A 15,699-nucleotide genomic window follows, 5' to 3' on the forward strand; every position below is an offset into this window, starting at 1 on the left:
CATGTCACCCATGTAACAATTTGCCTTCTGCTATGGTGATAAGTGCATCATCCAAGTTTGGTCACTCAATCCGTACCTCTTAGACCAACACACGTAACAAAGCAGTATTCTCCCCAGAATTTTTTTTAAGCTGGGTGGGAAGAAGTTGTAGGCGGGTAATGGCCCCTGTTTTGTGTCCCAACTTTTTAGTAACCAAAAACAGCCAGGTAGTTAATGAAAAGTGCTGGGTAGTGCGCCAAGCTAAAAGGCGCCAGGGAGAACAAAGCAGTAGATATGTGTGGGGTTGAAGTTCTTTAAATGTCTCACTTCATATTTCCACTCATTTTATGTTTTATTGCCTATATGAAACAGTAGGTTTGATGTTGAAGGTTACATTTTGCTGTAATTGATATGCCTTGGCATATGGATGTATCTCACCGGTGTCCAAACACTGCTAAGATTCAAAGGCTGGAAATCACAATCAGACCTCCTTGGAATATTTCTGGGTTTTTACATTAAAAATAAGCTTTTATTTCTCCAGCAAGCTGTGAAGTGCCTAACATCTGGAAAGTATACTTTTGTGCAGCACAATACGTATTTGCCTACGTCCATCTACCATAAGAAATGTGAATTCAGAACTACAAATGTACATTCCCTCCGGGGTGTTAAAGTCACTGTCACTAGGGAGGAAAAACCAATGTACTGTGGTGAACCAAAGAGTTATTTAAATTTAAAATAAGGAATTCTGAGCATTCTCAGGACTACACAGTTCTGGTACTAGCCTAACTTTGTGTGTTGGCATACCATTCATTTTACATGAACTTTCCTTGAACCCTTAAAACAAAAAATAGCACCAGCACTATTTCTTTTTTTACAATGCATCAATACAATGCACAGACCAGTAACATCTGAGTTGTGGTGTTCTGAAGAACACTCTATTTGTGTATTGGGATGCAATTAAGGATGAATCGAACACTGAAGTATTAGCAACCCCTAAAAATACAGATTATAGGTCAAAAGAGACAAAGATAAAATATATGATGAGGATTATTTAGAATTAGTTGTGTGCCGAAAAAGTGTGAGGAGCCCAATAGTTTAGCAAAAGACATCTGAAACACACATTCATTTGGAAAGTGTAATTGCCTCCGTCCTGGCGCTCTCCCACTGGGAAGCATTGGCATTACAAAGAATGAGACCGTGCAACCTGAATACTGCATGTCCAGTGCTGGGCCATGTGCTGCACGATTACTACAAATTGTGTTAGGAATCCAAAAGTTAGTTGCATGGTTATAAATTGTGACCCATTTGTTTCAGTGCTTTCCGAGTTGCTAACCTAGAACAAGCTTTTAGTCACAATGTCAGACAAATGTCAGAATTGTTGTCTGCATAATTGTTCTGGGTCAGCAATTCAAAGTGCTAAAACCCAAAGGTCATTGTGATAGCCAGACTATAAGCATCACACAAGAAGAGGTCATCAGTGGCAGACTATGAGCGGGCTATTTGCTTGTTGCACCAAGCACGAAGATGTGCTCCTAACTATCAGTGCAAGTAAGGATTTCACACAGCCAATGTATTGATAGATCATCCACAATAAAAGTATAAGGCCTCTACATGACAGCAGAAATTTCTGAACAAGCACCAAATCTGGTTACTATGTGATGACCAAGCCCTATAAGGTATCAAACAAACAAAAAAAAAAAATTAGAAACAGAAACAGTCCCATGAATGCAGAAAGCACTGGGCAAGACTAAGTGTGGCTGTAAATCAGTGCAGTGACCATGCTGATAGGAACGTCATCAAGATCTTTTCATCCTATTGTAGTACAAGCAGGTACAGCCTACATGGGAGTGACAACGCTGCTTTGAATTAAGAATCTGTACAGAAATATTGCTGCAGAATAGTGCTGGTTATGATTGCCCTCGAAGTGTTGGCATGCAACTTTGTGCAACAACATAAATATGGTGACAAAATGAATACATTTTTTTTTATCAGGTGTCCTCCCCAAGGACACTGACAAATAGATAGCATTGCACAGAGTGTCTCAGCTCTTCTGGAGAACTTAATGTCCACAAAATGGAACTGGTAACATGCAGATTGGTAAATCTGAGTCCCCAATGTCAAGACATGACTAAATACATCAGGGTTGTCTCCATAAAAAGAACCTGGCACTCCTTTAAGAACACATATACGCGGTAGGCACCCCAACACACAGATTTGCATTGTGTTGCCGGCACTGTAAAAAAAAAAAATTGCAACTGTGTTTTTTCCCCCCATGCACTGGGAGTGCAATAACCTCATCTTTTTTTTTTATTATTTAACAATAAACTAACTTACAAGGGGTCTGTTTGTGACCTCCTAGAGAATAATAACTTTTTCATAATGCATTCAAAATATTCACCATTCCCGGTTCCTGACACTCAATGCTGACGTAACCGGGCTACACAGAGGAATAATGGAAAATTTTTTCTGAATAAACGTTATAGAAATTTTACAGTAGCTTGTTCCCATAGTATTTTGGACCCTCAAAATTGCCCAAGATACTTTTTACTGGAATCAATCAGAACTGTAATATAGAACTTTGACCGAAGGGGTAGAGGGAAGCCAAATAGGTGGACATTTAGAAAAAGGTCCCCTTTACCATTCCAATTTTCCCACCAGATACACTTTAAAAAATAATTATAAGTTCAGAAGAACTGCAGTAGAATTTTATATATTGGATACCAAAATCATTTAAACTACTGGTACCTGAAGTATATTGCTATATGGATAAAATAAAAGAGGGAAAACTATGATAATATAATTCAAATCAGATAGAATGAAAAAAGACAATTCTAACCATCCATATACAAAGAAGATTTGGAAGGTCACATCCCCCACCGAGACAAAGCCAGACAGTCTGTCCCTTTACAAAGAATCACCAGTGACAGGAGGAACTGACACACAGCCCTTAGGACGTGTCCCACCCTACTTAAATGACACATGCGAGTGATCACACCACGATAATCGCTTCAAATTTAGCCAAAGCACCTGTGGATCTTCCCATAGGCCAGCGCATAATTCCATAAAGGGGTAAAATTCATAATAATTTAAGAAAAGGGTTATGATACATGGATTTGACAATTTACCAAACACAAGAATGTGCTAGGAGATGAATGGCAAAGGTAGGAAAGAGGTGAAAAATGTAAACAGTGTTATAAATAGAAACCTGCATGACAGTGATTGCACTGACCTTGTGAATTCTTATAAAATCTTCTACCAAAGAAAGCAAAGAAAGGATTGGATTTCTAGTAATCCAGCAGATTCCAGATTACAAATGTCAGTACAATTCCAACAATTTCCCAGTGTCACCAGTTTTACTGAACAGCATGTGCCTTGGTCTTATGATTTCTGACAATCACAGTTCTTCATTATACATCTCGGATCTTTTAACCATAGCATGTAATCCCTGGTGATGTAACATCATTCTATGGGATTTATACCAACTCCTGCAATGCAATGCCTGCAATTCTACTGCTGAAATATTACATATTTACCAAGATCATTGGATGTATAATGATGTTTGCCAAGTACTAGTGACAAAGTTTATAAAAATGCTTAGCGTTCTTTACATGGAAACACGCATGTGTTCTTCACATGAGAACAATGGTAAAAACTGTATTAGACAACTGCCCATGTGTATTGTCAGTTCACTTGCTGCACATTTGGCAGGTTGTAATCCAGAAAATGACTGGCCAAAAAAAACAGAAACCTAGTAAAGCATAGTTCATAGTAAAGCACTGCAGGTTACATCAGACTAGATTTTGTGATCTTTCACGAAACGGAGATGTGCCTTCTGCCATATTTGCACATTCTACACATATAATATATGTTCTATGTGGACTAAGTGCACCAGGGTGATTATTGGGCTGCAGTATGAACTGATTTTATTTGAAGTTTCTGTCTAGATTCTACATTGGAAGAAATCAGTGTCATGACTGTGGCTTTGAAGGAAAAATGTGCCAGCTATGCATTCTGACTGGTAGTGCTGCATAGAAATTGTGCAAAGATAGTGATTCATGTTAATGCATGATACTAAACTCTTACCACGACTTATCCTGGAAACTGAAGATCATGGCAACGTTAGAAGGGGAATTGCAATTTATAAAATGCATAAAAAACAAAATAGCAGTTACCCTTTACAACTGTGGTTGACCTTTTCAACATGGGGGAATCCTTAAAATAACTTTCAGGTCTTAAGGAACTTCTGCTACAGTTACTATGTATTAATGTGGTGGTAAGTAGGAAGAATGCCTCTTACATTGATGGTCATTGGGAAGAATGTCAGTCTTACAGATATCCATTAGTGTCAGATAAACTGACCTGTGAGGCACAAGCTGCTCAAAGCTCAAGGAACCCCTGAGGAAAGCTGTCTTGGCATAAGTCCTGAATGACTTGGCTTGCTGCACAAACTGCTCCTTCAGGATCTCATCAAGGTCTGTTACCACTGTTATTTGATTTCCGATACAAGGAACGGATTCTTGAGTTTTGTACCAGGTTAGGCTATGTACACACGTGCAATAATTGTCGTTGGAAAGGATCTTTCACAATCCTTTCCAATGGCAAATGGCTGCACGATGCATGAACAAGCGCTGTACATACATCACCACTCTGCTCTATGGAGAGGGGAGGGGGGAGAACGATGGAGCGGCACCTCGCTGCACTCTCTCCCCTTCACTTTCATTGCGATCGTTCATCGTCCATTTTCCGTGGATCTGCCAGGACAGTCGTTCAGACAATGGACGACGAGCACAGTACACTTGCAAGATTCTCGTCCGATATCAGCCCTGAGCCGATTATCGGACGAGAACCATTGAATGTGTGTACCTAGCCTTAGCCATTGGGTAATTCAGAAAATTTGTAGTTCAAATCACAGCTTAAAGTCAACCAATAAAAGTTTTTAAAAATGCAAGCATTCTGCAAGACTTAGATCCCGTCTTCAGGCGTATACAGAATTATGAAATGGTTCTGAAAACCACATCATGTCTGATTGACGGATTGAAGCCATCCTAAAAAATCCTGCATTTTTTTTATAAATTAAGTTAGGCAAAAAAGAGGATCAAGAAAAAAATACAAAAATACAATAACTTTTACACTAAAAGTTAGGACAAAACAATATCAACTCCCATTTCCTTCAGCAGAGATCATGTGACAAAACAACTAGGTCAGCTTTTCTGGATCAACAGGGGAACCCTTGAAATAACTTTCAGGTGTTCAGTGAACCCCTTCCATAATTACTATATCTCACAGTGGGAAGAATGTCATCTTTAAAGACATCAAGATCATTGGTAGTCAGTAAAATGGACCAGAAAGAAGCAAATTGTTCATTGCTCAAGGATCCCCTAACAACCTCTGGAGGAACTCTAGGATCCTACAGAACCCTGGCGGAGAAACACTGACCTTTCTGGCCTATATAGATGTGGCTTGCTATCTGCCAACTTTCTTTACACCTACATTTAGGCAAATTTGCCCAAAATAATCAATTGAATAATTGTATGTATGTCACTTCCCCCACCTCCTAGATCAGGGGTGTCAAACTCAAATACACAGAGAACCAAAATTAAAAACTTAGACAAAATCGTAGGCCAACCTTTAAATTTATTGAAAAAAATTTCAATTTAAAAAAAAGAGAAATTTTCTCCTTCTCATTAGATATAAAACCTTTTCATATGGAAACAAAGAGGTTTTGCTTCACATTCAATCTGGAAAAAGCCTATATTAAAAAGAAAGAAGCATAGGAATGTTTTTAAAAATCTTATGCCTCTTTCTCTATTTGTAGCCTTCTGAGTTAAATTTCAATGGTAACCTTTTTGCACAAGCTAACAATAATAATAACAATTTTCCCAGCATTATTTGCTGTGCAGGGGCACACACAGGCAGAGAGCCCGCTGGTCTATAGACAAGAGTGATGCCGGTAATTGATTTGGCCCTCAGTTTGACACCCCTGTCCTAGATTGTAAGCTCTTTGGGGCAGGGTCCTCTCCTCCGTCCGTGTCACCGTCTGAATTTGTTTGTCATTTTTAACCCCTATTTAATGTACACCGCTGCATAATATGTTGGCGCTAATTAAATCCTGTTTATTATTAAAAAAAAGTTTAATAATAATGTATGTATGTATGTATATATATATAATTACACATTCTTGTGTGTTTATCACATAATTCTTCCTTGTTCAGCACCCATATTTTTACATACCAAGATGACAAGTGGCCACAGAATGCAATATGTCATACAGGAATGACATTCACTAGCACAGCACATGCAACCGTGCATAGACACCAGCCCTGTTCCACACAGAAGCCTCCAATACCATTATGCATAGAAAGATCTGCAGAATGACTCATCCTTTGTTCTCAATGTATGTTTCCTAAAGGAAAGCATGTCATGAAAGAAATAAGTAGGTTGCTACTGTTGATCTTTTTCTTGAAATGCCAGTTTGCCCCAGTGTCATCCTAGTTTTGTGCTTCAATACTTTCTAAGTCAAAGACCAGGGAAATGTATGTGGATAAGTAGTTATGTCTACATGATACAAACTTGCTCCATGTTAGTGACCTAAACAATAATAATTAAAAAACAACAGCAGACACAGGAAACCAGTTTAGACCTCTATATTTCTCTCCCTATGATAGTTTCAGTACAGTTCTTTGATCCCCATCCATTCATAAGCAGTGTTCAACACAGAATTTGTAGGTGGGTGGTGGTGCCGGGTGCTGCGCCCAGCTATACGGGGCTGGGGAGAACACTGCATACCAAAATAAAAATGTTACTCCCCCATATGGGATGTCCCATTAGATAAATATTATAACTGCAACCTGTTTCCCAGCTTCTTCAACCTCCGTCTGCAAATCAGTAGCACACTACTGCAAATTACTACTAACCAGCTACTGTATAGAACAGCAGCGGCCGGGTGGACTTTTGAGCTGACACACACGTGTAGTAATACGCCGCTCGAGTGTTTACATAGAAGGACAGGAGCGGGGTTACAGCAGGATGCAGTAATTATATTTACCTAATGCCACATCCACATAGGGAGTGCCATTCATATCTCTTAAGTACAAGTATGGTGCTATCAAGAACTGTACTGCAAAAACCCAAATATCCTTTAGAGAATACTTGTGATCCCATACATCCTAACAGATCTCTAGAATGGAAACGAAGTTATGACAAAACATGATTACACTGTTGCTACTTGTTTGTGTCAAAAAGTAAGAGTAAACCTGGAGCCAAAGATGTTTCTTTTTTTAGGATGAACTTGTGAAATGTTAGAACAAGTGTTGGGTATATAAGCAACATTTTGGTACTGGAGCAATGTTAACTGCTTCCTTCCTACAAGGTAATATATTTTCAGAAATCAGAGTCCATGTAACATAAAATGGTGCTAACTGCAATTTTTCTATTTCATGCAATATTTGCTATACTGTTAATCAAACCTAGCGTTGATCCGGGCTTATTACTCACACTTTGAGATGAAGCAACAGTAAATATGTGTGGCACAATTGTTTGTATATGAGTGTGCATTGTTGTTGCACATAATTGTATGTATGTAGATAGGGGTAGGGCTTTTTATTTGTTTTACTCCATATAATTCAGTTTCAGATTTTTTTTTAACTCTGTTTTACCTATTTTATTTCACTTTATTAATATCACAATGGATGATTGCACTTTTTTGTGCTGAACCTGTTTACATTTCTTTTTGTCATCTGGCAGAATGAACCAGGACGGCTCATAGAAGAGCACTTCCAAGGTCTTGGAGGAGGGATCGGGTATGTGATCTCGCGTTCATTGCTTGTGTTCCTGAGACTTGATATTGTGGTACCGAGTAGAAAAGCAAAATACCCTGGGAACCAAAAGGGAGCGGGGCTGCCACAGAAGTGACTGGGTGACTTTATAGTCACCCTGATCACTTCTACAATAAAGTCCTAGCCTGCAGATTACATTTAAAACAAGCTGCTAGCCATAAACTTGTTTTGATCCTTTGATTGCCATAATGTGTGGAACAGGTCATTGCTAGCCAAAGAGTGCATTTCTGTTCATTTCTGTCCTAGAGATTTTTATTTCTCATCAGGAGGTCACCAGGACAGGAACTCTCCCCATCTGTCTCCAACAGGGCACAGACAGCAAAAAAGTTATAGTTATATATTTAAATTTCTTTTTAAACTTTATAACTTCCACTTAAAATCATCACCAGCCAATCATAAAATATTGCAAAATATTAATAGCAGCAGCAGCACTTTCCTTGTTATACAGCAGCCCTTGAGCAGTAAGATGGTACCAATGTAAGTGTAGGATGGTAGAATACCAAGTAAGATAGTATGGATTTAATTCTTCTCCATCTAAGGCTATAAAATGTAACTGAATCTGCAATGAATAAAAAATTTGTGGCTACAAGATGGCTGTAAAATGGAATGTACTGATCTGCAGTTGGACCGACCTATCCCAAATATACTGAAATCTGATAACAGATAATTTATTACAGCAGTTAAATGGAAGGTGGGGAGCAATGTGACTCAACAGAGCATTGTGTTCGAGTGTACATAAACTCTGACAATTAACAACTCTTATTTGCTCCCTTTTAGTCTGGTAAATACACCAATAAAAGCATTGTGTTACATTTGTTTAATAAGTGCAAGAAAAGAAAATGTTGCTCATGACAGAACTTTAGAGCTGACCTATGTCCAGTGCTAACTTTTGTAGTCATATGGAGAGTCATTGTGCCTCCCTGTCATTATCTGGGGAATGTGTATTTTGTACAGATGGGTGACTAGGTCCGATTGTCAGCCCACAACAAAACCCAAGCTCCATTCAGACTCAATTAAAACAGAACTGATGCTAAGTAAAAAGTGCTGAATTCCTAAGATTTCTAACCATCAGAACTTGGGCATGTGAAGCTCAGTGTACAGTCTAAGAATGAGATGCATGTACGGAAGTAACATTATTCTGGGCCAGACAAAGACTCAGAACCCAGAGGAAGCCCGGGTGACACCGGAAGCGCCAGCAACTGTGTGGGGCATAAATATCAGCAGTAAATCCGCTACAACATGCAAATATGCTGTGTATTTTTGCAAACATTATGCAAAACAGCTCTTTGGGGCCTGAGAAGTTTTTAGTGTGGCAGTTTAATTCTATTTTAATGTTGCTGAAAACAATCTTTTATAATCAATTCAGGCGACATTAAACAACCTGTCCTGCCCTGTAGGGATGGGATGGACTAGGGGAAAGAAGTCTGCTGATTTCTCTCCATTAGTTGACTAGTACAGAAGGTTCTTTTATCGGTCAGCCATTTAGAGATCTGGCATGGTGCAAGGGTAAATTATGACATGCTACAACTATATTGAGGCTTGATTTTTGACAGTCATGAACAATCATCTTCAGCAACAAAAAACTGCATTAGGGCTGAAGTACATTTCTGACAAACAGATCTTTTATGTTCTTGTAGGGACTAGAACTGAATAATGAACAGGGAAATGTGTAAATGTGCATGCAGTGCACAGAAATAATACATATGCTTTATTTATTTTTATCTAGCTTTGACATACACTTTAAATGATTAGACTGTGAATGCGTTAGTAAGAGACGCTGACTGCAAACATGTCTTGTTTCTGCACATTTCCCAGAAGTGAAAAAGTCTCAGTTCTTCAATTCCATTACCTCCACAATAATGCACATGCTATTCCTATGTCAAACTGAAGTTAATTAACACAAAATACACTTGGAATTAACAATGGGTAATTGAACATTCAAGCATGGGGCAATAAATCTGCAGTGAACAAACAAAACCTTCACAGTCAATACTGAGCTACAACAAATAAAAGGTGTTGGAGAACAGAATGAGGATCACAAGGGTACACACACACACACGCTCAAGGAAAGGTCTCCAAATAATATAAAAATGCATATACACACACACATACATACATATTTCTATTAAAGCCTCACTGCAAGATGTTATTTAACAGAAATGGGAACAACTTTGTTTCATTCAGAAGAACCAACATATTGGTGCAATAAAGGATTTATTTTAAAAGTTAATTTAAAATAAAGCTGTGGCCTCAATAAAGATATGTACTGCAGTACTCAATGATGAATGCATCTTCCCTGACTGTGTTCTCTTTGTCCCCCTGCAAAGTCCCACAAATACCTCTTGATCCTGCCAGGGAAGTCCTAAGCTTCTTGTGAAGGTGTGTTAATAATGCCGCCCTGCCCCTGAACTCCAAGTGAAACTATTATTTACCATTGCAGTTGGTCCCCTCCCTGCTGATTATTTTGTGTAGGAGTAGATAGTTTAGAAGGAAAGTCACCTTACCCCTCACTGCCATACTGACTGATGCACTCCTCTTTGCTACACCAGTCACCCCAGTCTCTTCACAAGCCCTATTGCCCCCGTGATCTGGCCGCTGACACCATCCTGTCAATGCAGGTCTACGAGCCCTGCATAGAATGGGACGACAGGGAGGATCATTTCACAATTCAGAGCAAGACCTTCTATCAACTCCTGGGCAGAATTAGCACTTAAAGTAGAACCTAACTCACCTCCCCAAGCTCCTTCACTGGAGCCATTTCGGAGATATAACTTGTGCCATCTGCAATAAAGAGCCCGCATGCTCGAATTTTAGGGTTCGTTCCACTACTTGCAGTAGAGAGGAGGACCCACTACAAATGTAAACAATAGTTCGGCTTTAATTCAGAGTAGAGTAGATATTGTTCCAATGTAGGCTATGTATGTTTGTTCCAAAAAAAAAAAAAAAAAAAAGTTATAGAGGGGGTGGCTGTTCGTATAATCACTTCCGATACCCTGCCCACCGTGAGCTGCAGTGTCTGGGGGATGGTAGTGTGTGAGACACAAACAAAAGAGGATTTTGCACTTTGTTGACTTTATAAAGCTTGTGCATCAAAAAGTAACGAGCCCTGTACACACGCCAGATTCTCGTTCAATATCAGCTCTGAGCCGATTATCGGACAAGAACCATTGCACGTGTGTACCTAGCCTAACCCACTTAAATCATAGTCATAAAAAACTGAATTTTGTGGTAAATTGTTGTGTGATTTTGGCTTCTATTTAAAAGAAAACTCTTCATGGTGCATTTTGAACAAACTCCCTACCCCTCGTCTGCTTGACGTTTGTTTGGAATTAAACTCATACAACTCTGGAGACAGAAAGCAGTATAAACCAGGAGTCACCCCGAGACAAATGATCATTGCTACAATAACACATTACATGGCACTGACCCAGAATGACACAGCCCGTGTTCACCAATATGTAAGCGTCCAGAAAAAGAATAAAGAAAGAAAGATGAATACATAATGTATGTTTTCACATGATGAGCACCAAAGTGTAACTTCAGTAGCAGAGGATGACGAATGGACAATCATAATGGGCTGTACATCACAACCTCAAATCAGATGAATTACCACTTTACATGAGTCAATGATGAAGCGCTCACTTTCCCATAATGGGATATCCTGAGGTTTTCTCCCGTCATGTGAAAATGTCATCGTCCCACAACATGAAAAGGGCTTTGTGTACCAGAGACACACTGATTAACCCCGACCGGGGCCAAGGGCCCGGCAGCGCTACAACACAAACCATTGGGTCATTTTTATTAAGGAACGATCACAGATTTAGCACGCACTGCCTTTTATTTATGCCAGGATTTAGGCCTCAGTACTCAGGGTGATTATATCTGGGTCAAAGCAGATTTTAGTGACAGATGTTAATGCACTGGCCGAGCTTTATCCACATGACACAAAGCAGAGACAAACCTTCCTAACCACACAGCACATTCAGCCTTCTTGTTTCCTCCATTTATTCATCCATTGTCAATCCTGAATCCAGCTTCTTGTATACATATTTATGTGCACACATGCGCTCCTTCGCAATGTACAAAATCACACCTCTAAACAGATCATCAGAGGAAATAAAGATTTCATGGTGCACGGGAATCAGATCTGCAAGAAAATCAGCAACCCCACAATGGGTATCTTCTACCAATTCTAAAGGATGACGGGACAACTTCAATAAAAGTTTAATAGAAATGACTAATATATGAAATTTTAATATTCCCCATCTACACCCAGGCTGCAATCACAAGTATCCGATGTCTATTTAATTGGAATCAATTTCACCAATGGCTTAGAATAGGAATAAATGGCTTGTTTACTATTGGAGTTATTGTCACAATGATCAATAAAAGTTAAATATGTACTGAAAATAAAGAAAAATAAAAAAAGCATTTATCAAAATATTTACATGGAATGGACGTAGAACAAAGAATCAATCACACGTCAACATTAAGTAATAAAGTAAGATGCCACATGTACGCCCCATGCCAGGGGGATACCCCCATCTATAGATACCCCGGGGGAGGTAATCCATAGAATGTGCAGAGGTTTGGCCCCCAGTATGAGGATAGAACTGGAAGGAATTCCTTGTGAACAATCCTGACAGATGGGAATGAGCAGAGGGTGCAGGGAATGGGGATAGTTTTTAGGGTGGGGTCCCATGGATGACAAGGAGGGGGATGTGGAGCAGACAAATGATGTCACCCAGCTATTACATAAAACTATTTGGTGTGATGGAAGAGATTGGGGAGATAGAATGAGGATCTCCTCCATGGTGGCAGTATGAGGATGGAGAGCTGTCATTACACACTTTGTACAAGTCACACATGGAGTATGGAAGAGGAAAAGGTCGCAGAGCCGCCCCGACAACTCCAAAACCCTGCCAGACATACCACACATGCCGAGCATACTGACAACACATTGCAGGGAATGCCATGGCACGGGGTATACACACAGGTAGCTAGGCTGTGTATGGCACGGATGGGCACCCTGAGGTGTTGGCACAGCACACACAACGGATAGCCGCTTACCCTGCGCCCTGTCCCCGAGGATCTCAGGCCTCCTGACAGCACGAAGAGACATCCACAGCAGCCGAGAGACAGCCGAGAGCTCACAGAGACGTCATGAGCTGCCACCTAGTCCGGAGAGGAGCGCCTACATATGGGCTCACACTGGTCACGTCAGGCCTGGGAGACAAACCAACAGCATCCGTATAGAGAGAGAGCGGGCATCCACAGGCAGCACTGCCGGGCCTCACACACAGCCTGGGCCTGGACTAACCGCACGGTCCGCAATGATGAGAGAAGCCTGGGCGGGGAGACCCTCAATAGACAGCTCCGAGAGAGGAGAGAGCCCGGAGACAGCTGCAGCACAGAGACCGCAGGATGTGACTGCAGGGTGGAGAGAGAGAGAGATGGGGGAGGGAGCAGCACAGGCAGGCGTGTTCATATAGAGAGACACACAGATTTATTACATGGACAGCTCTGCCACAACACACACACACACACCTACCGGCCACAACACACACAGCTCTGCCACAACATACTGATACACAAACACAGCTCTGCCACGACACACACCTACCGGCCACAAAACACACAGCTCTGCCACAACACACATCTACTGGCCAAACCACTCCGACACACACAGCTCTGCCACAACACACAGACACACACTGACCTGCCACACCACACACATACCAACGGGCCACACACACTGACTTGCCACACACACACACCTACTGGCCAAAACACTCTGACACACACAGCTCTGCCACACACACCAACACGCTGCACATATACCAAGGGGCCACAACACACACAGAACTGCCACACACACCGGCACACACCTCTGCCACAACACACTGACACACACACCTCTGCCACAACACACTGACACACACCAACCTACCACAACACACCGACACACACCAACCTGCCACACACACACCGACCTGCCACAACACACCGACACACACTGACCTGCCTCACACACACCAACAGACTCGACCTGCCACAAGCAGGCAGAGCCCTCCTGAGGCCATACATCAGTGTCCTGGTTGGGACAACACACACACTGACCATTCCGTCCCAATTTTCTTCTTTCTTTTAGGTCCGGATAGGACAGTAGGCACCACCATCCTTTTCCAAGTTCTGCTCACGTTATTTAATCTCACAGTGCCCAGGCACAAGATCGGATGATATGCCATCCTCAAAATGGAATAAAAATCCCCCTGCACATCTGTGAAATCTGAACTTTTTTTTGTGAGAGTGTAAGCTCTTTGTGAGAGGGTCCTCTCCTCCTCTTGTGTCACTGTATCTGTCATTTACAACCCCTATTTATTGTACAGCGCTCAGTAATATGTTGGTGCTATATAAATACAATTTAATAATATTTGAAGGGCCCATGTACACCAAAGCACATGGTATTGTGTGCAAAATGCAAGCATTCAAATGTGTGTTGTAATGCATGATGTACATCTATGTGCTAATATGCATTTTATTTTTTCTTTCTTTTTTTTTTTTTTTACTTAGTGGTATTGTATGTGTTGTAGCTCATTGTAATGTGTTACAGCAAGTTGGAGCATGTTTTACAAAAGTGCCACATGTTCTATAAGTTGTCAAGGTGCACCAACGCAGTGTATTTGTGTGAACACAACCAAACAGATATCGGGTAGTTTGCCTTGTTTTTTGAATAGGAATTGATTAAGAAACACAGCCCAATGCTTGTCAAGGCCGCTGGGATGAATGAGTCCTAATGGTGTGTCTGCAGAATCTCTTAGCTGATGGTAAGTCTGAGGAGTAGGTCCATGGCACACTTGCAGTCCTGGTAATGACAACAGCATGGCAGAGATATGATGGCTAAAGGTGGAAATTGTCGCCGCCATCCCCCCATCACTGACCAGATGAGTAAAGCATGGCAACAAGGCATTGGCAACATGGCACCGACAGCGAGGGAGCAAGCTGTGCAGACGGGTAAGAATTTCTCCTTCTTGTGCTACATAACAAAACTCATCCCTGCTAAGCTGGGCCATAGTCATACTTCAGTTGTTTCAAGTTAGGAAAGGTGAATTGTTTTCAGGTTTGTGTAGAGCTAAACCACATCATTCAACTTTCTAAGGTGAGAATGAGGAACATTTTAACACAGAATAGTTAGGCAATGGACGCCCTGGTCATAAGGATCATAATGAACTTAATAATGGTCTGTGGGCCTTTTCCCTCATTACATTCCCTTTAAGTTACCTGCAGGGTGCATACAAAGTTTAGTGAAAGCGAAACAACCTAGGTAGTAAAATCATACGTATATTTTACAGATCTTTACACTGTAAAGATAGATAAAGAGAGACATTTACAGCTAACATTCCCTGAAGGGAATCAATTATTGCCATTGAAACACATGGACCTGAAATATTTCCAAGAGCGAATGTCTGATTCCCTGCTTTATAAATAGAGCCCCTAGAAAGAGTAAGGGACAGAAAGAAGACCCAAAGAGGCATGTCAGAGCTCTGACCCACTGATTTCTACTTCTGATAACAGAAACAGCCAAATGAAGCTAATGAAAATGTGTAAGATGTGTCAGCTCTCACTTGCAGCAGCCTTCTTCAGAAGCACACATATTTGAAGGGCGTGCTAGTGCCTACTTCTCAAAGAACACTTGAGCCAATGTTTAAGAGCTGTGTCTGGAGCAGGATAAACTTAAATTCATTGTAAGCACCCACATACAACTTCATCAGGTGCTAAGAGGAGGAATATTGAGTGCATTCTACAGCTAAAAGGGGAATAGTGAAAGAAAAAAAAAGTCTAAGCGGTGATTACTTTTATCTCAAACACAGCCTACCTAAGGAAT

The 15,699-nt window shown here is 40.8% G+C and overlaps 1 protein-coding gene across 1 annotated transcript in view; it reads right to left on the minus strand.

Annotated features, from left to right (window-relative positions):
- Positions 1 to 13,264, minus strand: part of MYO9A (myosin IXA) — a 69,951-nt gene extending 56,687 nt beyond the window's left edge. Inside the window, exon 1 of the mRNA XM_072399073.1 lies at positions 12,885 to 13,264. The gene's annotated coding sequence lies outside the window, so the exon portion shown is untranslated. The remainder of the gene's footprint in view (positions 1 to 12,884) is intronic.
- Positions 13,265 to 15,699: the final 2,435 nt, after the last annotated feature.

This window comes from Pyxicephalus adspersus, chromosome 2 (assembly GCF_032062135.1).
Source record: "Pyxicephalus adspersus chromosome 2, UCB_Pads_2.0, whole genome shotgun sequence".
NCBI lineage: Eukaryota > Metazoa > Chordata > Amphibia > Anura > Pyxicephalidae > Pyxicephalus > Pyxicephalus adspersus.